This window comes from Myxine glutinosa, chromosome 1, assembly GCF_964187855.1.
Source record: "Myxine glutinosa chromosome 1, kmMyxGlut1.1, whole genome shotgun sequence".
Taxonomy (NCBI): Eukaryota; Metazoa; Chordata; class Myxini; order Myxiniformes; family Myxinidae; genus Myxine; species Myxine glutinosa.
Window position 1 is genome coordinate 246,078,728 of NC_136261.1, and position 25,517 is coordinate 246,104,244.

Here is a 25,517-nt window from a genome sequence, read left to right on the forward strand (position 1 = left end):
CAGGCATTTTAAAGGCCATTTTCCCTGCTAGAGCGGGGGTTAGCCTTGCGGTCCCAATGACAATCTTCTCCATTTTGCCCTATTTTCTGCATCTCCCCTTGTTAACCCCCTTGCCCGCATTTCTTCTTCGACCATCTTTAGCCAAGTCTTTCTCAGTCTTCCCCGTCCTCTACTTCCTTCCACATTCATTTCCATCACTCTTCTCAACCAGTCACTTTCATCCTTCCTTAACACATGACCAAACCATCTCAAACTGTTTCTCTTCACAGCATCCATCACTGGCTCTATTCCCATCATCTTTCGCAATTCATCATTTGGCTTCCTCTCTCTCAACGATACTCCACACATCCACCGAACCATTCGCATTTCCACCCTTTCCAGGCTTCGTTGCTGCTCTACGTTCATTACCCATGTCTCGCTCCCATAAATCATAACACTTCTCACACATGCAGCATACACCTTTCCCTTCAGCTTCAACGACACTCCCCTCCTCGTCAGCACGCCACTCAGTTACCGAAACTTCTTCCATGCACATCTCACTCTAGCAAGCGTTGCCGAGTCTGATCCACCTTCTCCATTCAGCATGTCTCCTAGGTAACAAAATGTTTTCACACCTTCCAGCTTCACGCCATCTCCAAGATCCAACTCAACATTTCCTCCATCTGCAGCTCCCTCTGTGCACACCTTACACTTGAATGTAGCTGCCACACTGGTTAATGACCCTCTCAAACAACTACATTTTTGATGAACCCACTCAGCGCACATTGTACATTGAATCGAGTTCACTCCGACACCTTTCCTGCACATAGCACATGGCCACTTCCCAGTTCTTTCCACCTCACCACATGCTTTACCACTTGCCATCACCTTTGTTTTTCCGATATTCACCTTCAGACCTTTCATCTCCATACATTCCTTCCACTTGTTCATCTTCTCCTTCAGTCCATCCATACTTTCTGCAATCAACACCAGATCATCTGCATACAACAACTCCCACGGTAAACCCTCCTTTACGTTCCGAGCCAGCACCTCCATCACAGCTACAAATAGTATTGGACTTAGTACCGACCCCTTATGCACTCCCACCTTCACCTCAAACTCACCACTGTTCCCATCCTTCGTCCTTACAGCTGTGCGCGCTCTTTTGTACATTGCCATCACTACTCTGATCAACCATTCCTCCACTCCTAACTTCCTCAATGCCCATGTCACTACTTCACGTGGAACCCTATCGAATGCTTTCTCCAGATCAACAAACCCAAGAAACAACTTCTTCCTCTTCTCCATGTACTTCTCCTGCAACTGCCTCACAATAAAAAGCACGTCTGTCGTTCCTCTTCCTGGCATAAATCCAAACTGCATTTCGTCAATCTTCACGTTCTTCCTTATCCTCCTCTCCAAGACCCTTTCCAATACCTTCATTCCATGCTCCAATAACTTTATTGCTCGATACGAGCCACAGTCCAGATGGTCACCTTTCCCCTTGTATAGAGGGACGATGGTACTCAGTTCCCAATCCACTGGAATGCGGCCTTCTTTCACCACCAGATTGCAGATCTCTGTCATTCTCTTCACACCCCAATTTCCCGCTGCCTTCAACATATCTCCCACAACTCCCATCGGCCCTCCCGCTTTTCTACTCTTCATTGCTTTAATCGCTTCCTCAACTTCCTTCTCGGTTATCTTCTCTGCCGGTCCTAAAACTGGGTTACTCTCTATGTTGCCATCCCATTCATTCTCTGCATTCAACAGTATTTCCATATATCTCTTCCATCTTCCTTTAATTCCATCTGGGTCCACAACGATTTGTCCCACTTCATCCTTCAAGCAACTCACCCCCATCACATCACACCTCTCTTTCGCTATCTGTTTTGCAATCCTGAATACCGCTCTCTGACCCTCTTCCAAATCCAAGCGTTCTCCGAACATTTTCCTACATGCCTCCTGCGCCTTTGCTACCTCTTTCTTTGCAGCCTTCTTGGCTGCCTTATAACTTTCATGCTCTTCCTTTTCTGCCCCCGTACCCTTCGCCTTCTGCCACTCCTTGAACTTCTTCTTCTTCTCGTCAATCTTCTTTCCAACTTCATCATACCACCACCATGTTTCCGAGTGCCTCGATGGTCCTTTTGTCCATCCACATACCTCACCAACGGCTCCCAACAGACTATCTTTCATTGACATCCAACCACTTTCAAGCTCAACTACATCATCCTCTACCCTACTCAGCCTCTTTTAATGCCTCCCTCACTGTCACCTCTTTCAACCTCCACACCTTCATTCTCGGTTGGTACTTCACCCGCCGAGCGCTCCTCGCACCTTTCAACCTTATGTCGCAGACAACCAAGAGGTGCTGTGAAACAGCCTCCTCCCCCGGGATCACTTTTGTGTCCCGGAGGTGCCCCCTATCTCGCCTACGCACCATCAGGTAGTCAACGGTTGTCGTCGACCCACCTGACGTGTATGTAACAAGCTTATTATCCTCTTTCTGGAACTGAGTATTACAAATCAACAAATCAGCTCCATCAGCAAACTCCAAAATCCTTTCACCTTCTCCATTTCTCACACCATATCCGTAACCCCCATGAACTCCCTCAAAACCATCCATACTCCTTTACCTCAGAAGAGATATCAACATTTAGCTCAGTGAATGTCATTTGCGGTGTCAGGATTTGATGGACTTATAAAGACTTAGTTCCAGATTTGTCAATGGCTGAGGTATATTAACAAACGAATAAAACAGATTTGGCAAAATTCCAACTTTTAAAAAAAAGATCGCATATTCACCCAGAGTTGTGAGAGGCTAAAGAAGAAGAAACCTCGCAAGGGCTTCCCAGACCAAATAAATAATTCTGGCTCTGCGATTTTCAGGTGTATTACTGCCAGGGAGTAACACATTCGATCGTGTCCGTCCGCCCGCGCGTGCGTGTGTGTGTGTGTGCGTGTGTGTGTGTGTGTGTGTGTTCGTATGCTCATGTGTTTGTGAACAAGATATCTGGAAAAGTTCTGAACGGATTTGGATGAAAGTTGGTGGGATGATTGCCCTTGGGATAAGGAAGAATTGATTAGTTTTTGGTGAAGCTTAGGATATTATTCCGATTTCAGGAATTATTTTTGGAAATTTTTTTGGGAAAGATTTTTTCTGTTTTACTGCATTAAAGCTTTTATTCGTATTCTTAAATGATGTTTTTCTCCTCTAATTCCGAGATATATCAAAATAAATTCTCTGACAGTTGGGGCTTACTTTCTTTTTCATTTATTGTTTTGGGGAGAGGGAATGTTAAACAAAACGTATTATTCCAACTAAACCCACGGCGGGAGTATGCGCACTACTGAGTGGCGTTCTAGTTTGTTCATGGTGCCGAAGATAGCTCGCCAATTCTTCACGGAGGACACCATATCTTTAACATCCACCAACTAATGCCGGCAGACAGGATGCCCAGTTTAACGTCCATCCAACGGACGGAATTCACATTGATGAATCACCAAAGCCCCAACAGTTAACTGTATATTGATGAATGTTGCAGCAAAAATATGAAAATCTACTCGCTCTTGGAATTCTGGCACATCTGGAAAACCGTTTAAAAAATCGTGAATTTTCTTTCGATCAGCAATTTGTGAATATTAACAAGACTATGTTTTTGACTTTTCAAATGTCGGTTGTGAAATGTCGGCAATCAATGAAAATACTTTTTGTGATCTTGTACTGAAAAGTTATTTTCAATGAATGTTCCTCACACGAGCCTGGAAACAATTATGCATTAGCGTTGCTGTTGTTATTATATAGTGCACAATTAATTGAAGAATTTTGCATAAACCTGGTGCTACATATTGTTACAGATCGCGGTTTAGATGTTATGATGACCGAGCGGTGGTGTATTTAACCGCGACCGTTACAGGATCCCCGACTCACCCGATTCACCCAGACGTTGGCCGGATCGCACCGTAGCTAGTCAATAGGGAAAAGACAAAGGCGACACGGATGTGAAGAAGGAGAAGAAGAAGACAGAAAGGTTGGAAATACCACTAAATTTATTCCTACTATTTACATGCTCAAAGTAACCAAGGAGAAGGAAAGATAATAAAATAATATACAGAAGGATCAGAGACACAGTGCAATTATTAGCTTACCTACAGACTTAATTAAATACCCAGGGACAGAACAAACAAAACAAACTCACGTATACAAGAAGGATGGAATGGAATGAATGTTGGAAGGAGGAATGGGAAGGTTCAGCTGGGGCAGATGGTTCGGGCTTGATCCCGCACGGGACGTCGGCTGGACCTCGACGGCCACCGATGCCACCGCTATTTGGTCCCCGCGGGGTAACGGGTTGAAGCTGCCTGGTGGAGTCAACGCTGCTTGTGGAGCCAAAGCTGCTTCTCTGGCTCAGCTCAGGGCGCGTCTGCCGTCTCTGGCGCAACTGCTGGTAATGGCCCTTGGCACCTTCTCTCTCTTGGCCCTGGTGTCTCCTCACCATCGACAACTCAACGCAACCAACGCAACCACTGACCCTCCTCTGACGACCAACCCCTCTGGCAACCGACTCAAAGTCCTCTCACTACTCACTTCCGTTTGCGCCTTTTATAGCGCCTCCAGCGATTACGCCGCCGGCGTTTTGGACACGCCCATCGGGGTGCTCACCTCGGCCCTGGTTGGTCGCGCGACCCTCGGGCTCCGCCCTGGATGACGACGGGCAGGCACGCCCCTCCTCCCCGCTATGACGAGGTGGAGACACGCCTTTTTTCCCCCAACCCTGCCTCGTGGTCAATGGCGGATGAAGGGAAAACCGCCCAACATGCAGTTGGCAATGCGAATTGCAATTGACGGAAAGGGGGGAATGGAAGTGTTGGGAGTGGGAATGAAGGGAATCTATCTCTTTCACTGGTGCAATGGAGTATTTCAATTAATGGAAGACACAGCCTTACACTAATACACATAATAAGGATATAACTGTCAAAAAAAGATATATCGTGTCCTGCATGTATGTTTTATGGACTAACTACGGGAACCCCCTTTGACCTTTATACAACCACAAACGGAGGGAGGAGGGGTGATATTTTACAACAACCTTTTACAACAACATTTTACCACAACAATAAAATAAAAAAACATTCTCATATCCACAACACTTTTGACTTTTCAAATGTCGGTTGTGAAATGTCGGCAATCAATGAAAATACTTTTTGTGATCTTGTACTGAAAAGTTATTTTCAATGAATGTTCCTCACACGAGCCTGGAAACAATTATGCATTAGCGTTGCTGTTGTTATTATATAGTGCACAATTAATTGAAGAATTTTGCATAAACCTGGTGCTACATATTAACTACAGGCCTATTACCTTACTTCCAATTATAAGCAAGGTCATGAAATCTATGAAGTTGCAGTTGACATCAAATCCATCCTTTTCTCCAACAGCCGGATCTCAGATCATCAGTTCGGTTGCAAAGGTCAATCTACCTTGCACATGCTACTTCTACTTTCTCAACAATGGATGGAAGCCCTCAATCTCAGACATGAGAGCATTGTCGTCTCCCTAGACTCTAGAGCATCTGATACAGTCTGGCACTCAACCTTGATCTCCAAACTCTTTTGCATCCAAGGAAACCTACTCTCATGGATCACCAACTTCCTCCACTCCCATATTCAGTGTGAAGCTCTTAACTGGATCAACTCATCTGTTCTTCCTGTCAAGGCTGGAGTTCCCCAACGCAGAGTCTTGGGCCCAATCTTGTTCCTCGTCTTCATCAATGATCTTTCCGAGTCGCTGGAAAATCCTGCCTAAACATTTCCTGGTTATTCCACCATCTGTCGTATCATCTCTCACCCTTCAGACGGGTAGGCAACAGCCTTTTCCCTCTCTGCACACCTCGATAGAATCAGGAGCTGGTCCAATCCCTCTTTCAACCATTGCAAATGTCACACTCTCACTCTGTCTCTGTCTCTCCGAAAGGACCTTCTGGCAAACCCTCACATCTACTTCCGAAACAAACTACTTGAAGAAATTAAGTCACTCAAACTTTTGGGCCTCAATATGAGCCATTATCTTTTTGGGCAGACATATTTCCAAGATGGCCTCCAAAGTCAGCCACCGACTGAGCATCCTCCATCATGAAAGTTCCTTCCTAGGCCAATTTGAACTTTTGACAACCTACAAGGCCTTCTTTCACAGCTTGGAGTACTGCTTTCTCCTTTGGGCTGGCACCTAATGCCTCAAACCTCGCCCTTATTGATGCCATGAGAAGAATGGCCCTCAAACCCATTGGGATCTCCCATGACGAAGCTAAGTGTCTCGGTCTGTTACGTTTGCATCAAAGAGAGGTTGTTGGCCTCTCCGTATTCGACCACCTCCTTTTGGTATTGCACCCTCTGCCCTCAGGTTTCTGCATGGCACACATGGTCTATCAGTAACCCTCTTCTGATTAAACTCCCAAAATTCAGACTCATTGCTCACCTCCAAGCTTGGTGTTGGCTTAACAGTTAAGGTGGCTGGCATGAGATCTCAGGGTCCTGAGCTTGAGCACCTGACATGCAGTTAAATAACACCTGGTGGGTTGACTCAGCTTGTCATTATTCTGAGGTCAGCGCAATGAATATCAGCTTATGGGGAAGAATGAGCCATTTGAGTATCCTGCATCGGAGTGACGACCCATCCAGGATTGTGTCCAATAGCCTAGGAAACTGCTTCGGCAGCCCTATGCATCTGAAGATTCAAAAGGTGTGGTCTTCTTCTTCTCCTCTCACCCATGGAACCAACTTCCTCAGTCTGTTCAGTACCATTCTTCTCGCCAGGACTTCAAGACAGCTGTTCACTACGCACGAACTCGGGTCACAACCCCCCCCCCCCCCCCCCCAATCCATAATGATTATTATTTATTCTGCCCTAAATGACCCCATTCCCAAGCACTTCCCTTTCCCAGGTTATTGTGATTTTGTGATGTATTGTATTGTGATGCTAAAACCAAAGTTACATGATCTGATAACACAGACTGGAGAGTTAGTCACTCAATGATACTTTAAAATTGCAAATTTCATTCTCTGACTTTTTTTTTTTCATCATTCAAACTCAATTTAGTCGGACTTTGTGGTGTTAGAAATTATATAATGTGGATTTTCATTTAAGATAAAAAGATATGAGGCACTGGTTGACAAAGAATCACTACCTTTGGGATACTGTCTTGGCATCGGTAATGCTCTTATCTTGGCATCGGTAATGCTCATCTCTTGGCATCGGTAATGCTCATCGGTAATGCCCCAAACAGGTAGATTGGGCTGGAATGCTGCATTACAGGCTTGGGATAGACCCGGGTTTCAATCTCCTCTTTGACCTAAACATGATAGCAGTCTTGGATGAACTGTCTGCTGGTCGTGAATTTCTCCGGTTTGACATGAACAAACCAAACCCACTGCCTTTTGAAACATGCGTCAGTTGAAAACGTTTTGCACATTATATGCCATCTTAAGTAGTTATCCCCAGAGAATTGAACAACGCAATGTTTTGGCAATGTTTACAAATAAAAATAATAATGACAAGAAAATATCGTGCATATCATGATACTTGCAAGATCCACATAAACAATATGCTTCCAGGTTTTTGACTAGTGAACCAATTCAATGACCCAATATGCAAATTCTGTTCCACATTGCAGACTACACAACCTCCGGGTGGGTGGATATTGCGCATTACTTGCTGAAAAACGTATGTTCTGTACATTGCAAGAAGACTCTACAGATGTTTGTGAGGTTTGCATCTAAAGGAGTCCAATGGGTCTACAGGTCTGAAGGGTCTAATCTCAGGGGTGTGAATGTTTCAAGGGTCCAAAGAGTCGATAGGAGGTCTAAAGATCGAAAGGATATTTTCCAATAGTAGTTTGGATCTAAAGGGGTATAATGGTCGAAAGGGTCTTGAAAGGTCTTAGGGGTCAAAAAGGAACTTAAGGGGTCTACATGGGTGTAAAGGGATTTAAAGTGTCTAAAAGTATTCCGATGCAGTCTTAAGTGTCAAAGAGTTATACAGAGCATTAGGGGTCTTAAGGGTATTTGGTGTTTTAGTGGTGTTAGGGGACTTAAAGGTCTAAAAGGTATAAAGGGTCAAGGGGTCTAAGTGGTCCATAAGATCAATGGCTCTATGTGGTCTAAGAGGATCTACAGGGGACTAAAAGGTATGTTTCAACAGTAGTTACAGGCCTAAAAGGTCTAAGGGGTATATATGGTTAAAGGGGTCTAAAGGGTCCAAACAAGGTCTCAAAGGTCGAAGGTTCAAGGGGTATAAACCGTATAAATAGGGTCAATTGGTCTAAATGGTCGAAAGGGTGTAAAGGGTGTAAATGTAAAAAGGGTCTAATGGGGTATAAAGGGTCTTAAAAGGTCCAAAAGGTCAAAATGATCTCAAAGCATATAAAAGGTGGAAGGGCTCGAAAGGCCAAAATGTCTAAAAGGTATGTTCCAATAGTCCATAATTAATGGACGTAGTCAAGGCTCAATAAATAAGTAATTAATCGACATACTCACAGTCCAACTCAAGTTCAAACAGCACATAATTAATAGACAAATTCACAGGGGCCAACACAAGACTTCACCTCAATGAGGATTCACCATCCACCTGTGTTTTTCGGTTTTATATACAGTACTTGCGAGGTACCCATGCTACGCATGGGAGGAAGGCCAGAATCTCAAAAAAAGTATGCACCAATAAATTCCACATTCCTGTGCCACCTTCAGTCAAACGTCAGGAATGGACAACCGGTTTGTGAATGATGTGGGTAAAAAAATGGGGAATGGCAAACCATGAACCATACACATTCCTGTGCCACCTTCAGTCGAATGTCAAGCATGGACAACCGGTTCGTTTTTTCTACACGTGTTCAATGGCAAAACTACAAATGCCGAATCCGTGAATGTCACAGGTGGAACCCCCATGTCATTTCCTTATTCTGCTTTACAGTCAATCTCTCTATGTTTTCATTCCAAACAGCATCAATCCAATCACAAATTAATACTATAGCATTAATTTAACAAAATACAATGTTACAAGCACTAGTGAGGTAAGTGAATATAGACTCCTATCTGACATGATAACCAACACATTTATGAAGCTTCCCACCCATAGAATTATATATATATATATATATATATATATATATATATATATATATATATATATATATATATATATATATATATATATATATATATATATATGTATATATAGTGTATATATGTATATATATATATATAGTGTATATATATATATATATATATATTGTATATATTGTTGCGGATATGGCATTTGGCCTCCAGATCCGCTTGTAAATATTCCCCTATTTCCCCAATACTCCCCAACTATCCCCAATCCCCCATTCCCTAGTCCCATTGCCTGTAAATAACACTCTGTAGAACCGACCTTCCCCTTTTTCCCCCATTAAATGTCGTGCCCAGGTCCACCGCATCTCACGTAGACAACTTTCGGACATCTTGCTAGTTATTCTTAGTCTATGTCAGTTAAGGACTCGTTTCCATTAATTCTGACTCTTCGTTGCACCAGAATGTGATTATATGGCACCAGTAGTGAGTTTAGGACCTTCCCATACCTCCTCCCATCTTCTTCCCCAAACAACAACTACAACAACAACTACAACAACTACAACAACGGCGCGCGCGGGAGAGTGTGCGTCCTCACTCCGGCTCGGTTAGCCGCCATTACCCATGCGCTCCACGGGGTTACCACGAAGGGGCTGGCTGTCAGCTCCTCGTCAAGGGCGGAGCCTGGTAACCCCCCCGCACCCAATAAGAAGGGCGGACCGATTCCATCTGGGGCGGAGCTAACGAGCCGAGGGCGTGTCACTCCCCGCCGGATATACGCAGCGACTTACCGGATGTGACGTCAGATGCGCCCCCAGCTTGAAGAAGAGCCAGTCACCACCTCCAAGCGCTGAGCGAGCTCCACGCATCGACCCGGTATTGCAGTACCTCCGAGAACGGTGCACCCCCTCCGAGAACGGTGCACCTTGAGCCATCGACTGCCCGCTTTCCTTGCAATCAATCCCCGTGTGAGTCAGTTTTTGTCCTGTTTATCTGTCGTCTGTCAGGGAATAAGATAAGTGTGTCTAAGTGCCTGTCTTTCTATGCTGTCCCTCTTGTAGTTGTAATCTGACCTTCCGCCCTAATATAACCTCCTCCGCAGGTCTTGAGAACCGTATCCTTGGTGTCGTGTCATTTTAATCCCAGCCGTTGTGTCCTTTTCCTTCATTGATTTAGCGTAGCGCGACTCGGCAACGTTCGAGTATAATCGGGTAATTTGTGCGGACACGGCGGCCATTCCGCTCGGCCCACCATAACATCAAAGTCGTGTCTGTAACAATTGGTGTCAGGAGTGGGATTCGAACCTGGGACTAAATTCATTTAGCCCAAATTTTGGAACACCAAGTGTACCATTAGGGTAACATTTTGGTGTTGGGAAGAAAAATTCGATCCGGAGCGCGTTTTTTCCGCGCTCGAAATTATAACGGCGAAATTTGAATTTGTTTTACGAAAATAAAAACCCGAATTTTGAAAGTCGCGCTATGGCGGATCAAGACAGCTGGGTTCCGGTAGAGGAGAGTGAGGCAGGGTCGGTCCAGGACCAAATTGAGGGACGTGAGGAGAGCGAAGCAGCGAGGGTAGCAGACGCGCGAAATAGCGCCTCGCACATGGCCACGGCGCCCACGCCCGCGACCGTAGTAGCGCCGCTGGTAAATTTGGACCTTTTTTTCATACAAATGAAGGCCCTTATGGCCCAGAATAGCGAGCAAATGAGGGAGGAAATGAGGGCTGATAGTGAGCGGTTGGGGAACCGGATGGATGCTCAGAGTGAGCAATTGGGGGTAATGGGAAACCAAATGGGGGTAATGAGGGACGAAGCGAGGGGTACTGGTGAGGGATTAGACAATAATTTTAAGGGATTAGACAATAATTTTAAGGGATTAGACAAGAAATTTGGGAAATTAGACGATAGATTAGGGGAAATACAGGAGGGGTTAATGGGGGTAGAAAACAGAATGGCCGCTCAAGAGAATCAAATGGAAGGGATGCAAAAAGGGTTAGAGGGGTTAGAAAACACCATGGAAGGCAAATTGAGGGACATGAGGGACCAAGCGGAAAGGGAAGTTAAACAAATGGGGCAGCAGATAGAGGGGGTCAGAATGGGGGTAGAAACCAAACTGGATGCTCACAGGGAGGAAATGGAGCAGATGAGGGTGGCATCTGGGCAGGAGATGCAAGTGATGGGAGAGGAGATCAGAAGAGGAGTGAGTGAGGAGGTCGGAGGAGTGCGCGAGGAGGTGAGGCACTGTAAGGAGCACATGGAGAAGGAGGTGAGAAAGGGGACTGTAAAATTGCAAGGGGGCATAGAGGACCTGACGCAGGAGGTGGAGCAGCTGACGGTGGGACAGACGGAGTTAGTGGAGCAGGTTCAAAGGAACACTGCGGTATTAGGAGGTTTAAAAGCGACACAGAAAGAACTAAAAGATGACTTGGTAGCGACGAAGAGGGAATGTCAGATGGTACGTGAGGGACTGACAACGAGGCTGGACGAGGTGATAGAGGCAATGGAGACGAAGGACCGGCAGGTGAGGACGCACATGGAAACGGTCAAGGTAGCCTTGGAGGACGAGCTTGAGGAGACGTACCGGGGAATAAAAGAGGTGAAGCAGAAATTAGAAGAAGTGGAAGAAGGGATGAGCGAAATTAAGAAGCGACGGAGAGGGGATAAGAAAGAGATAAAAGAGGAGATAAAAGAATTGGTCCAAAGTCTGTGTTTGGATCGTGATGATGTGCTCATTAACCGGATGAGGGATTCGCAGGTGATGGAGGAGAAGCGAAGAGGAAGAGGACCCGGTGTAAGTGGTGACCAATATGGTCGTGCGTATGATGCGCCAGGGGATTTAAGAAGCTTGGGGGTCGAGATGGACCCGGGTGTTCGTGAGAGGCCGTTGGTGAAGTGTGCGACAGGTCTGGTGTGCGAAAAAGGAGGTGAGCGAGAAAGTCCGACTCTGGGGTGTGTGAGGAAAAAGTGCGTGCCAAGGAGTGAGGGTGCTGGCGAGAGTGAGTCGGTCGTAGCGCGTGTGCGAGGGGGTACATGGAAGCGCGGTGTGGTGAGTGTTACGGAGGAAGTAACGAGAGAGTGTACACCTGTGGTGAGTGTTACAGAGGATGTAACGAGAGAGTGTACACCTGTGGTGAGTGTTACAGAGGATGTAACGAGGAAGTGTACGCCTGTGGTGAGTGTTACAGAGGATGTAACGGGAGGGTGTGCGCGAGAAAGGTGTGTGACGGACAGGTGCATGAGGAAAGAGTGCGCTGTCAAGAGTAAGAGTGAGATGCGCCCCCAGCTTGGAAAGAGAAGTCACTACCTCCGAGCGCTGAGAGACCTCCTGCATCTTTTGGGCCGCGCTATCCTGTCCCTGAGCACAAGGTGCACCTTGTGCTGGCCATCGACCAACCCGCCTTTCCTTGCCATCAATCCCCGTGTGTCAGTTTTTGTCCCGTTTATCTGTCGTCTGTCGGGGCTAATATAAGAGTGTAACTAAGTGCCTGCCTTTCTATGCTGTCCCTCTTGTCGTTGTAATCTGACCTTCCGCCCTAATATAACCTCCTCCGGAGGTCTTGAGAACTGAACCCTTGGTGTCGTGTCATTTTAATCCCAGCCGTTGTGTCCTTTTCCTTCATTGATTTAGCGTAGCGCGACTCGGCAACGTTCGAGTATAATCGGGTAATTTGTGCGGACACGGCGGCCATTCCGCTCGGCCCACCATAACATCAAAGTCGTGTCTGTAACAATTGGTGTCAGGAGTGGGATGAGGGTACCTGGGTGTGTAAGGAAAGGTACGAGGAGCATGGGCACGGCTGGATGTGTGAGCAAGGAACGGGCTGCGGGGTGTAAGCATGCAGGTGAAGCATCGACGTTACACGGGTTAGAGGTTAGGTCGACTTTTAGCCGAAGCGGGCCCTCGGTGCGTGCCGGGCTTCGCGTGCCGCGAGAACCAGCGGGGATCCGAGCCACGGCGGGTTCGAAAGGACCGCCGTGCGCAATCCACGCTGGGCCTCACTTTGAACGGCCGCGTCTGTGCTCCACGAGGCAAAGCGGGCAGCCCGATAGGAAGGATCGTCATGGCGACCACTTTTTGGTGAGACGTGCCGGCAGGTCGAGATCGGGCAATTGGATGGCTCCACGCCGAGGTGGTGCGTGGGATCTCGGCCCGGGTAAGCCCCCGTCCCTGCACCGAGTGCCGGACGCATCCAGCCGCTGGCACAGAACATCCCGCATTCATGGCTTGGCTTTACGAAGCCGGGCTTTGGACAGGAATTGGCGCACCGAGAGGCATTAGTGAGTAGACTGGGTGATGAGGTTAGTGTTTTGGACCCAAAATTAGAGAAAAACAAAATTTGATGATTGGCAAGGGATTGGCAGTAGTGATTGGCAGATGATGGGTAGTGATTGGCCAAATTATTAATTTGTTGAAATTTGATGTGCAAAATTGGTAGTGAGCGATGGGCCCGGTGGGTAAGGCTGGCATCCCTGCCACCCTTCCCAAGTGGGGCAAATGCGCTATAGATTATGGGGTGTATGGCAGTGAAAACTAGCCCGGGTGGGTTAGGTTATATTGTGTGTAGGGACCTAGAAGATTGACATTAGGTAACGTTAAGTTTAGTTAGTGACTGATACCTGTAGTGGGGACGCAGGTAGTTTAGTGTGGATGATAATGACGTGGGAGCGCAATAGTTTAAAGGGACGACTGGGAAGCGCAAGTTTCAGAAGGGAGTAGTTAGCTGAGATGATGCCGTGTGTGTGAGAATTGAACAGGTGTGATTGCACAGGTGTGCAACTGGACAGGTGTGTGGAGCAGTGTGTGAGTAATGAGTGTTGTGGATCAGCGCGAATGCGCTTGGGGAGAGAAGGGTGCAGGTGGCACCAGGTGTGAGAGCACAGGTGTGCAGGTACAGGTGTGTGGAGAGAGTTGGAGTAAGTGGTACGGAGTAGTGTGCATGGTGCGAAGGTGTGGATGGGGGAAGAGTGGACCCCCATCACGGATACCCGGGGCGGGTAGTGTAAGTGTTAGGTAGAGGGTACAGGTAAATTGTGGTTGGATATTGGCATCTGTGGTGCGGGTGACAGAATGGTATTGTGGATGGGTGCATTCGTGTTGTGGAAATGGCTGGGCGTGTAGCCTGTTAGTGTGTGTAGTTGGTTGGGCACTCCACCACTGTGAGGATGTCGGCCAGGTGAGGCCGCAGGTGGGCTCTGGGAGCCGGTAGTTGTGAGTGGGTGCCTGAGGATCCCGGGTGTGGATCGGGCAGCCCAGTGCCAGAGAGGGCACCGAGTGGGGAGAGCGCCAGAGGGCCTTCCCCAGGTAGTTAGGTTAGGGTAAGGAGCAGGTAAGCTCGGAGGCAACTGCAGTGGTGGAGGTGTGCAGGTGGGTAGACCCGCTGGGAGAGGTACACGCCGCAGCCCAGAAATTGTACGAGGGCACCGGGAGATGAATCGGGGGAGTGAGACCCCAAATTGAAAAGCACCACAGTTTGGCCAATGGGAATTGGTTTTTAGAACCCATAGTGTAAGAGGGCCAATGGTTTGGCCGGAGAAAGACCCCGGGTAGTGTAAAGTTGTTAAAGTCATTTAGGAAATAGTTAGGATTGATGAACCTGTCGCACCATACGCAGCCACTTACCTGTGGTGATGATGATGACTCCACACCTGTGTTTTCTTTGTTTTGTTGCAGGAAGTAAGGATTGCTGTTGGATTTGTGAGACGCATCACGACGTGGATGAGACATTGGGGTGATTCCATCTCTCCCTCCCTAGGAGGGACTGATGATGAATTGGTGATAGCAAATTATGATGTTGAGTTGGAGATGGCAAATTTTGATGAAAGTTGAAAATGGCAAATTTGATTGGTTAGGAGGGAGAGAAGACGAATTTGGTTTATGGGAGGAACGGGGAAGACAGTAGGGACGTTTGTTGATTTGTAAAATAGATGTTTATGGGTAGTGTTGTGTTGTGTGGATACAGTAAGGGGTAAGGGAGGGGCCATGTAGGTTACCTGGTGGGGGGGGGGGGGGGGGGGGAGCGTACGGTAGGAACGTACCTGTCTCACCTGGTTCCCATGTGCCCCTAGTGTGCATTACCTTGTGTTGCGTGCACTTTTGCGCCCTTACCACCTTACTCACTTGTCTGCTTCTTTTGTCTCCCACCTCCGAGGATCTGGCTTTGGGGCAGAGAGAGAGGAGAGAGAGGTGCTGGCTACGCAGTTGTGGGCCTGCACTTTCGCTGCTTGCTGCCTGGATCGATACACCATATGGACCGCAATGTTTGTGGCCACCCACCATGGACCGCAATGTTTGTGGCCACCCACCATGGACCGCAGTTCTTTTGCGGCCAAGCACCACCCATGGATGGACCTATGGGTCAACGTGGCACCTATGCCATACAAGGTGAACCACTAACAGTTGGCCCCCTGACGGCCACAATAGAGAAATGGACGCGGTTGGCGCCTTTCTTTATTTTTTTGAAAGAGGCAAGAACACCAAGTGCACCACACGAAGGCAAGACCAGCGGCAGAACATCGGCCGGCTGCGACACCACCGGTGATTTATAAACACTTTATTGGTGCACCGGATGGTGCTGACTGTGTGATGGGGTGGTGCTTTTGGTGCTGGGAAGGGGTGCTCTGCACATTATTAAAGGCCGTAGGCCACAGAGCACTCGTGGGTTGGTGTATCGATGCTGGCATGCGTGCTCTCTCTATGCATAACATCTGCATGTGTTCCTCCAAAAACAGGTCCTGGATCATAGTGTAAATATCAGCGTAGTCTTGTAAATAATGCTCCCTACCGGCTGTATGTTTAGTTTGCGAATTCTTTCCGGATTCGGTTATCCTGTGGGTGTGTTTCTGTGAGGAGAAGGGTGCAACGTCGCAGGGGGACATATTTACTCATTTGTGAATATCTGTAAAACTGTCGCACTCAGGGTAGAGTTAATAATAGAGGGAACTACATCTGAGTGCCACACTAAAATAGGTAAAAATTTATCGGGTCGGGCCGCCCCGAGGGTAGAGAAGGGTGCAATGTTGCGGATATGGCATTTGGCCTCCAGATCCGCTTGTAAATATTCCCCTATTTCCCCAATACTCCCCAACTATCCCCAATCCCCCATTCCCTAGTCCCATTGCCTGTAAATAACACTCTGTAGAACCGACCTTCCCCTTTTTCCCCCATTGAATGTCGTGCCCAGGTCCACCGCATCTCACGTAGACAACTTTCGGACATCTTGCTAGTTATTCTTAGTCTATGTCAGTTAAGGACTCGTTTCCATTAATTCTGACTCTTCGTTGCACCAGAATGTGATTATATGGCACCAGTAGTGAGTTTAGGACCTTCCCATACCTCCTCCCATCTTCTTCCCCAAACAACAACTACAACAACAACTACAACAACAACTACAACAACTACAACAACGGCGCGCGCGGGAGAGTGTGCGTCCTCACTCCGGCTCGGTTAGCCGCCATTACCCATGCGCTCCACGGGGTTACCACGAAGGGGCTGGCTGTCAGCTCCTCGTCAAGGGCGGAGCCTGGTAACCCCCCCGCACCCAATAAGAAGGGCGGACCGATTCCATCTGGGGCGGAGCTAACGAGCCGAGGGCGTGTCACTCCCCGCCGGATATACGCAGCGACTTACCGGATGTGACGTCAGATGCGCCCCCAGCTTGAAGAAGAGCCAGTCACCACCTCCAAGCGCTGAGCGAGCTCCACGCATCGACCCGGTATTGCAGTACCTCCGAGAACGGTGCACCCCCTCCGAGAACGGTGCACCTTGAGCCATCGACTGCCCGCTTTCCTTGCCATCAATCCCCGTGTGAGTCAGTTTTTGTCCTGTTTATCTGTCGTCTGTCAGGGAATAAGATAAGTGTGTCTAAGTGCCTGTCTTTCTATGCTGTCCCTCTTGTAGTTGTAATCTGACCTTCCGCCCTAATATAACCTCCTCCGGAGGTCTTGAGAACCGTATCCTTGGTGTCGTGTCATTTTAATCCCAGCCGTTGTGTCCTTTTCCTTCATTGATTTAGCGTAGCGCGACTCGGCAACGTTCGAGTATAATCGGGTAATTTGTGCGGACACGGCGGCCATTCCGCTCGGCCCACCATAACATCAAAGTCGTGTCTGTAACAATATATATATATATATATATATATATATATATATATATATATATATATATATATATAGTGTGTATGTATATATATATATATATATATATATATATATATATATATATATATATATATATATATATATATATATATATATATATATATATATATATATATATATATATATATATATATATATATATATATATATGAAGGAGCTGGGGCTCCCACGTCGATCGGAAGAATGGACACGACAAAAAGCTGGAATTCATCCGAGTTGCTTTAATCAAACCAAACACTCAGGCACTCTGAAAAGCCTGTTTATCGGGCAGCAATATATATACATATTATCCCGGAGCGTTTGCCCAGGAAAGGCGAGAGGGGGCGTGGCCCAGCGTCCTGGCTGCGGCCTGGCAAGTTGAGGGCGAGCCTGCCCGGGCATGCCCGGGCATGCCCGGGCGTCCCGACCGAGGCCTGGCAAGTTGAGCGCGGGCCTGCCCAGGCGTCCTGGACGAGCCCGGCATGGTGATCGATCCGCGTCCTTGATAGGTGCAAGGCGATTGTGAAAACCCAGCGGTAGCCGCTACACACGTCCCCCCAGAATCGACTTGCACCGGCAGGGTCAATTTGAGGGGTGTCCTGATGACCCGGCCGAAGCGACCCCTGGCGGGTCGTGGGAGGGGGTCCGGTGTGGTGGTGGGCAGTCGAGTGGGGGGCACCGTGGATGGGGGGCGGCCTCGCCGCGGCGGAAGGGCCACCCGTGGTGGGTGGTCGACGTCCACGTGCGCCGGCTTGAGGCGGTCCACCGCAATCCGGTCCGACCTGCCGCCGATGTCGATGACGAACGACTTGTCGTCCTGTCGCAGCACCCGGAAGGGCCCGTCGTACGGCGGCCGGAGTGGCCCCCGATGTGCGTCGTGACGCACAAAAACATACTCCGCTGTGCGAAGTGCTGGGGGGACGTAGGACTGGGGGTCACCGTGGTGGGATGTTGGCACGGGGGCAAACCGTCGGGCAGCCTCCTGGAGGTCCGAGCGCTGGTGAGCTGCGGACCAGGGACTGGTAGCGTCGGGCACGAATTCGCCCGGGACGCCTAGCGCCTGGCCATAGACAAGCTCGGCGGTGGATGCCTAGAGGTCCTCCTTGGGGGCCGTGCGGAGGCCCAAAAGGACCCCACGGCAGCCGGTCGGCCCAACCGCCGTCTTGAAGGCCGGCCATGAGCGCGGCTTTCATGGAGCGGTGGAATCGCTCGCACAACCCGTTTGCTTGGGGGTGGTAGGCCGTAGTACGGTGGAGCTTGACCCCCAGGTTGCGGGCGACCGCGCCCCACAGCTCGGAGGTGAACTGTGGTCCGCGGTCTGACGAGATGTCCGCCGGTGCACCGAAGCGGGCGACCCAGGTGGCGATGAAAGCCTGCGCCACGTCGGCGGTGGTGGTGGAGACGAGGGGAACGGCCTCCGGCCACCTGGTGGTCCTGTCCACCATGGTGAGCAGGTGTGTGAACCCCCCGTGATGGGGGGAGGGGGCCCACCAGATCCACGTTGACGTGGTCGAAACGTCGTTCGGGCACGGTGAAAGGTGCCAGCGGGGCCTGGGTGTGTCGGTGGACCTTGGCCCGTTGGCAGGCCGTGCAGGTGCTGGTCCAATCACGGACGTCCCGACGAAGGCCGTGCCAGACGAATCGCGCCGACACCAGCTTCTGGGAAGCTTTCTGGCCCGGGTGGGAAAGGCCGTGGAGGGAGGCGAAGATGCGGCGTTGCCAGGTGACGGGCACGATGGGGCGAGGCTGGCCTTGGGAGACGTCGCAGAGTAGGACAGTGTCCGCGAAGGGGATGTCGGCCAGGCGGAGGCCCGTGTCCGCCGCCCGGAGGGCTTGCACCGTGGTGTCGGTGGTTTGGTCCGCCGCCATAAGCGCAAAGTCCACGCCCAGGTGGACCGCGTTCGCGCTGGCCCGGGAAAGACAGTCGGCCACGGCGTTGTTTTTTGCCGGCGACGTGCCGGATGTCCGTGGTAAACTCCGACACGGCGGAGAGGTGGCGCTGTTGGCGGGGCCGACCACGGCTCCGTGACCTTGGCCATGGCGTAAACCAACGGCTTGTGGTCGACGAACGCCGTGAAAGGTCGGCCCTCCAGGAGGTGGCGGAAATGGCGGACGGCTAGGTGTAGACCGAGGAGCTCCCGGTCAAACGTGCTGTATTTGAGCTTGTTCGGCCGGAGCTGTCGGCTGAAAAAAGCGAGTGGCTGCCAAACCCCGTTCACCCATTGCTCATGTACGGCGCCCACCGCGTAGTCGGAGGCATCCGTGGTGAGGGCGATGGGAGCGTTGAGCACCGGGTGAGCGAGCAGTGTTGCGTCGGCGAGGGCCCGCTTTGAGCTTTGGAAGGCCGCATCCATTGCTGCGGACCAGGCGATGTCGTGCTTGGCCGGCTTGCCCCGGAGGGCTTCGTAGAGGGGCCGCATGAGTTGAGCAGCGCGGGGCACGAAGCGGTGATAAAAATTCACCATTCCCAGGAATTCCTGCAGGGCCTTTATGGTGCGGGGACGCGGGAACGTGGTGATGGCCTCGACCTTGGTTGGCAGTGGCACGGCCCCGTTCTTGGTGATGTGGTGGCCCAAAAAATCAACGGCCGTCGTGCCGAAGTGGCATTTGGCCGGGTTGACGATGAGGCCGTGCTCGCTGAGGCGCCCGAACAGTGTTCAGAGGTGGAGGAGGTGCTCGGCCCGGGACGTGCTGGCGACGAGGATGTCGTCCAGGTAAACGAAAAGGAACGGCAGGTCACGCAGCACGCCGTCCATCAAGCGCTGGAACGCCTGAGCCGCGTTCTTGAGACCAAACGGCATCCGCAAGAATTCGAATAAGCCAAACGGCGTGATGACTGCTGTTTTAGGGACGTCGGCCGCCCTGACAGGTACCTGGTGATATCCCCGTATGAGATCAATTTTCGAAAAAATGACCCGTCCCGCCAGACGGGCGGAGAAGTCTTGGATATGCGGGATCGGGTACCTGTCGGGGGTGGTAGCGTCATTGAGACGGCGGTAGTCTCCACACGGGCGCCATCCACCCCCCGGCTTTGGCACGATGTGCAGTGGCGAGGCCCACGCGCTATCGGAGCGCCGCACGATGCCGAGGTGCTCCAACGCGTCGAATTCGGCCTTCGCCACGGCGAGCTTGGCTGAGTCGAGGCGGCGGGCCCTGGCGTAGACCGGCGGGCCCGTGGTTGGTATGTGGTGCTCGATCCCATGCCGTACTGCGACGGCCGAAAACGTCGGCCGCGTGAGGGCCGGGAACTCCGTGAGCAGGCGAGCAAACTCGTTCGCCGCCGGGACGGCGCATGCCAGCTCGGTCGGCGCGGAGCTGCTCAATGTGCATACCAGGGAGCTGAAGGTTTCGGCGTTGATTAAACGACGCCGTTGGACGTCCACCAGCAGTCCGTGTGCGCAGAGGAAGTCGGCGCCTAGCAAAGCCATGGGCACGTTTGCGGTTACAAACGTCCAAGCAAAGCGTTGGCCGCCGAAGCAGAGGGTGACGTTGCGCGGGGCCGAAGGTGCGGCTGGTCGATCCGTTGGCCGCAACCAAGGAGGGGCCGCAAACGGCGGACTGCCTGTCCTGGTCAGAGGCGGGTATGACGCTCAGTTGGGCGCCGGTGTCGCACAGGAAGCGCCGTCTGGACGCTTTATCCGTGATGAACAGTAAGTTGCCCGTGTGGCCGGCGCTCATGGCTGGTAATGAACGCCGGCCCGGCCGTTTCCCGGCCTGCCGAAGGTGCATGGGGGTCGGCATGTCCGGGCCTTCTGTCCGAACCTGGCATGATAGTAACACCACGCTTGGTCAGGTGGAGGCCCCGGTCGTCGTGCTGGAGGTGGTCGGCTCGGTGTAGCGGCCGCCAATTGCGTCGGCAGTCTCGGTCGTCGACCGTGCCGGGTGCTCGGGCGCCATGGGTGTTGCGTCGGACGGCGGTGGGTCCCATGTCGCCGCTGCGATGTGCTGACCTGCGGCGGAGATCTTGTCGGCTTCTCTGGCAAGGGCCCGGGGATCTGTGATCGTCGTGCTTGCCAGGGCGAGGCGTACCGGGTTAGGCAGCTGACGGAGGAACAGCTCCCGGAACAGGAATGCCGGAGAGTGCTCGCCGAGCAGTGAAAGCATGTAGTCCATTCGCTCGGAAGGGCGCGTGTCGCCGAGCTCGGGCAGGTCGAGCAGGCGCCGTGCGCGTTCCACCGATGGGAGGGCGAAAGCGTCGAGGAGAAGCTTCTTAATCGCGCCGTATTTGTCAGCGGCTGGCGGGCTCTCGAGGAGGCTCAGGGCGCGGGCCGCGGTGGCCGAACCGAGCGCTGCTACCACATGGTGGAAGCGGGTGTCGTCGGCCGTGATGCCTCGCAGGGCGAACAGGGAATCCGCCTGTGCGAACCAAACCGCCGCGTGAGCCTCCCAGAAGGTAGGCAGTTTAAGGGCGACTGCCGTGTCCATGTCGGTAGGTCACCAATGAAGGAGCTGGGGCTCCCACGTCGATCGGAAGAATGGACGCGACAAAAAGCTGGAATTCATCCGAGTTGCTTTAATCAAACCAAACACTCAGGCACTCTGAAAAGCCCGTTTATCGGGCAGCAATATATATACATATTATCCCGGAGCGTTTGCCCAGGAAAGGCGAGAGGGGGCGTGGCCCAGCGTCCCGACCGAGGCCTGGCAAGTTGAGCGCGGGCCTGCCCGGGCGTCCTGGACGAGCCCGGCATGGTGATCGCTCCGCGTCCTTGATAGGTGCAAGGCGATTGTGAAAACCCAGCGGTAGCCGCTATATATGTATGTATGTATATATGTATGTATGTATGTATGTATGTATGTATGTATGTATGTATGTATATATATATATATATATATATATATATATATATATATCTGTGCAGCATCTGTCCTGTGTTGTGTTGTCCTGTGTTGTCACTGAACTACTTTCTCAAACTTTTGTGAAAACGTACCAAACTTCTGGTATGCACATATCTCTCCCGTCGGTATGTCCTAAGGGTATTTTTTTTGAAAAGATTTCCAATTTTGTTTGTTTTTTTTGGGGGGAAATTTTTTTTTTTTCCAACTTCAATTGTTTATAAAATGTGATATCACGTATATTACAAATACATTTGTGCAAAATAATTGTTTGAATTATGATTGGTTTAAACCATGACAAAACGGCAACTCGGGTAGTCATTTATCTATATATCTACACATCTGGGCAGTGTCTGTGTTGTCACTTAATGACTCCCTCAAACTTTTGTTTCCGTGGTTGTGAAGTGTTTTTAATAACATTGTGGTGGTTTTGAATCACGTGGTGGTGAGGTATTTTGAATTATGTGGTGGTGAGGTATTTTTAAATGACGTGGTGGTGAGGTGTTTTAATATCACATGGTGGTGAGGTATTTATAATTATGTGGTGGTGAAGTGTTTTTAATTAGGTGGTGGTGAGGTGTTTTGAATTCGTTGGTGATGTGTTTTGAATTATGTGGTGGTGAGGTGTTTTGAATTACTTGGTGGTGAGGTGTTTTTAAATGGCGTGGTGGTGAGGTGTTTTTAATTTCGTGGCTGTGAGGTGTTTATATTACGTGTTTTATGGCTGTGAGGTGTTTTTATTACGTGTTTTATGGCCGTGAGGTGTTTTTATTACGTGTTTTATGGCTGTGAGGTGTTTTTATTACGTGTTTTATGGCTGTGAGGTGTTTTTAATTTCGTTGTGGTGAGGTGTTTTTATTACGTGTTTTATGGCTGTGAGGTGTCTTTATTACGTGCTTGATGGCTGTGAGGTGTTTTCAATTTCGTGGTGGTGAGGTGTTTTTAATTTCGTGGTGGTGAGGTGTTTTGAATTACTTGGTGGTGAGGTATTTTGAATTACGTGGTGGTGAGGTGTTTTGAATTACGTTGTGGTGCGGTGTTTTGAATTACTTGGTGGTGAGGTGTTTTGAATTACGTGGTGGTGAGGTGTAATCGTCCCAAACTTCCAGTCTGCACCTACCCCTCCCCTATGTATGTGCTGAGGGGTTCTTTCTTGAAAAAAAAACATTCAACCTAAATCTTCAACCTAAATTGCCAATAAAAATGTAATATCACAAACACAACAAATACATTTGTGCCAAGTAATTGTTTGTATTATGATTGGTGAAAATCATGACAACACAGCAACTCAGGTACAGTCATTAGCCTCAGCTAAAATAAGCCCACTCCTCAGTATCGACGCTTGGTGAGGCGAGCGCAGCGAGCCGAGCCAAGCTAGTATATATATATATATATATATATACACACAGACTTGGCATTTAATATGGTATATTTTTTTTTTCTTGACATGGGTTTACTTTCTTAACTCAGTATATCTATCTGGTGAGTTTCTTTCACACTTTGGTGATTTATTTGTTAAAAGAACCATGTCACTGATTGTCTGTCGCAGAAAGAAGTCAACAACAGGATTATATCACAGGTGGCGTGGCAAAATGTACGGACAGGTACATTTGATGATTGGTTTCACAGTCGGGTATACAAGGGTTGTTGCGTTCTGTATTAGTGGAAAACAACTGCTGCACGTCTCCAAAAGTTCTTGCCGCTTCCTCTGGAGATGGTCCGTCAACTCGACAATGCTGTTTGTCATGGAGTGGTGGCTTTACGAAATTACGGCATGAAACAGCGTGCTATTGCTCGGCAGTATGGCATCACTCAAGGTCAGGTGTCAAAGATCCTGAAACGAAATGCTCAGAGGGGTGTCCCTACTCCAATACCGAGGCCAGGATGTCCCCGCAGAACCACAAGGAGGGATGATCGCCAGCTGCACCGGTTAGTCCGCAATGGCCATACCAAGTCAGCTAATCGGCTTCGGGCTGAGTGGCAGCAACTGACAAATGTGCCTGTATCCAGAAGGCTAGTCAACCAATGACTGGTTCAAGCAGGCTATCGTGCCAGGTGTCCCCTGAGAAAGCCACGCCTGACCAGACAACACCACCCGCGCCGATTGCAGTGGGCCAGAGAGCACCGTCAATGGCAGCCAGGACACTGGAATCACGTGATCTTCAGTGACGAGTCTAGATTTCTGGTCTATCGTCAAGATGGCCGCGTCCGAGTGCGCAGACAAGTGCATGAAGCCTACAACAAAGATTGTATAGTGCGAAGAGTCCAAGCTGGAGGTGGTGGGGTGACCGTTTGGGCTGCTTTTCATGCAGGGGGAAAAACTGACCTGGTTGTTCTGAATGGAAACCTGAACCAGTTCAAGTACAGGGCCATTCTGGAAGAAACATTGCTTCCATTTGCTCGTGCAGCCTTTCGAGGAAACTTTCGAGGAAACAACGGAACTTGGGGCCGACTCAGAAGAAGACCTTTGTTGGTCGAAAGCTTGTCGACAATTAAAGATCGACGTCCTGAAGCTACGTCCGCGTCTTATTTAATCTAACGATTATTTATTCAATGCAAATGAGACGCCCTGCTCGTACTGTGGAGTTTCTACTATTTCTTACAGTTTATATATATATATATATATATATATATATATATATATATATATATATATATATATATATATATAGTAATGACTTGCGGTTGGAATTAAAATCAAATGAATCCATTTTTAGATCTCCAACCTTTAATGAGCAAACAAACTGCTCGACGTTCCGATCAGCAACACGGATAAACACAGAGTTGTTTTGCTTTACTCTTGAGAAAAGTCAGTGGATGCACGTTTATCTGTGTTGCTGATCGAAACGTCGAGCAGTTGTTTGTTTGCTCATTAAAGGTTGGAGAACTAAAAATGGATTCATTTGAGAGAGATATATATACAGTATATACTGTATATATATATATATATATATATATATATATATATATATATATATATTGTTGTGGATATGAGGATTGTGTTTTTTTTATTGTGTTTTTTTATTATTATTGCTTTATTCTGGACCCTCCTTACTCCAGTTATGTATAAAGGTCAAAGGGCGTCCCATAATTAGGTCATAAACAATCACGTCAGCCAATCATAGATTTCCCCCTTGTTGATAGTTATATCTTTATTATGTGTATTAGGGTAAGGCCTTGTCTTCCATTAAGATGACACTCCATTGCACCAAGTGAAATAAGATAGATTCCCTTCATTCCCCATTCCCACTCCCACTCCCAAAACTTCCATTGCCAAGCCTCAATTGCCAGTTACATCCCCTCCAAGCCTCCATTGCCAACTGCACTTGGCAGTTTGCCAGGTTTGCTACAGCTGTGGTTGTTGATTTCGCCCCAAAGCCGCCATTAAGCATGTGCTCAGCTCGGGGAAGAAGGGCGTGCCCGCCCATCGTCATCAAGAGCGGAGCCAGAGGGCCGTGCC

At 49.4% G+C, this 25,517-nt stretch overlaps 1 protein-coding gene across 8 annotated transcripts in view; it reads right to left on the bottom strand.

Annotated features, from left to right (window-relative positions):
• Window positions 1-25,517, bottom strand: part of LOC137435788 (AT-rich interactive domain-containing protein 4B) — a 198,729-nt gene that overhangs the window by 110,110 nt on the left and 63,102 nt on the right. The gene's annotated exons all lie outside the window — the stretch shown is intronic.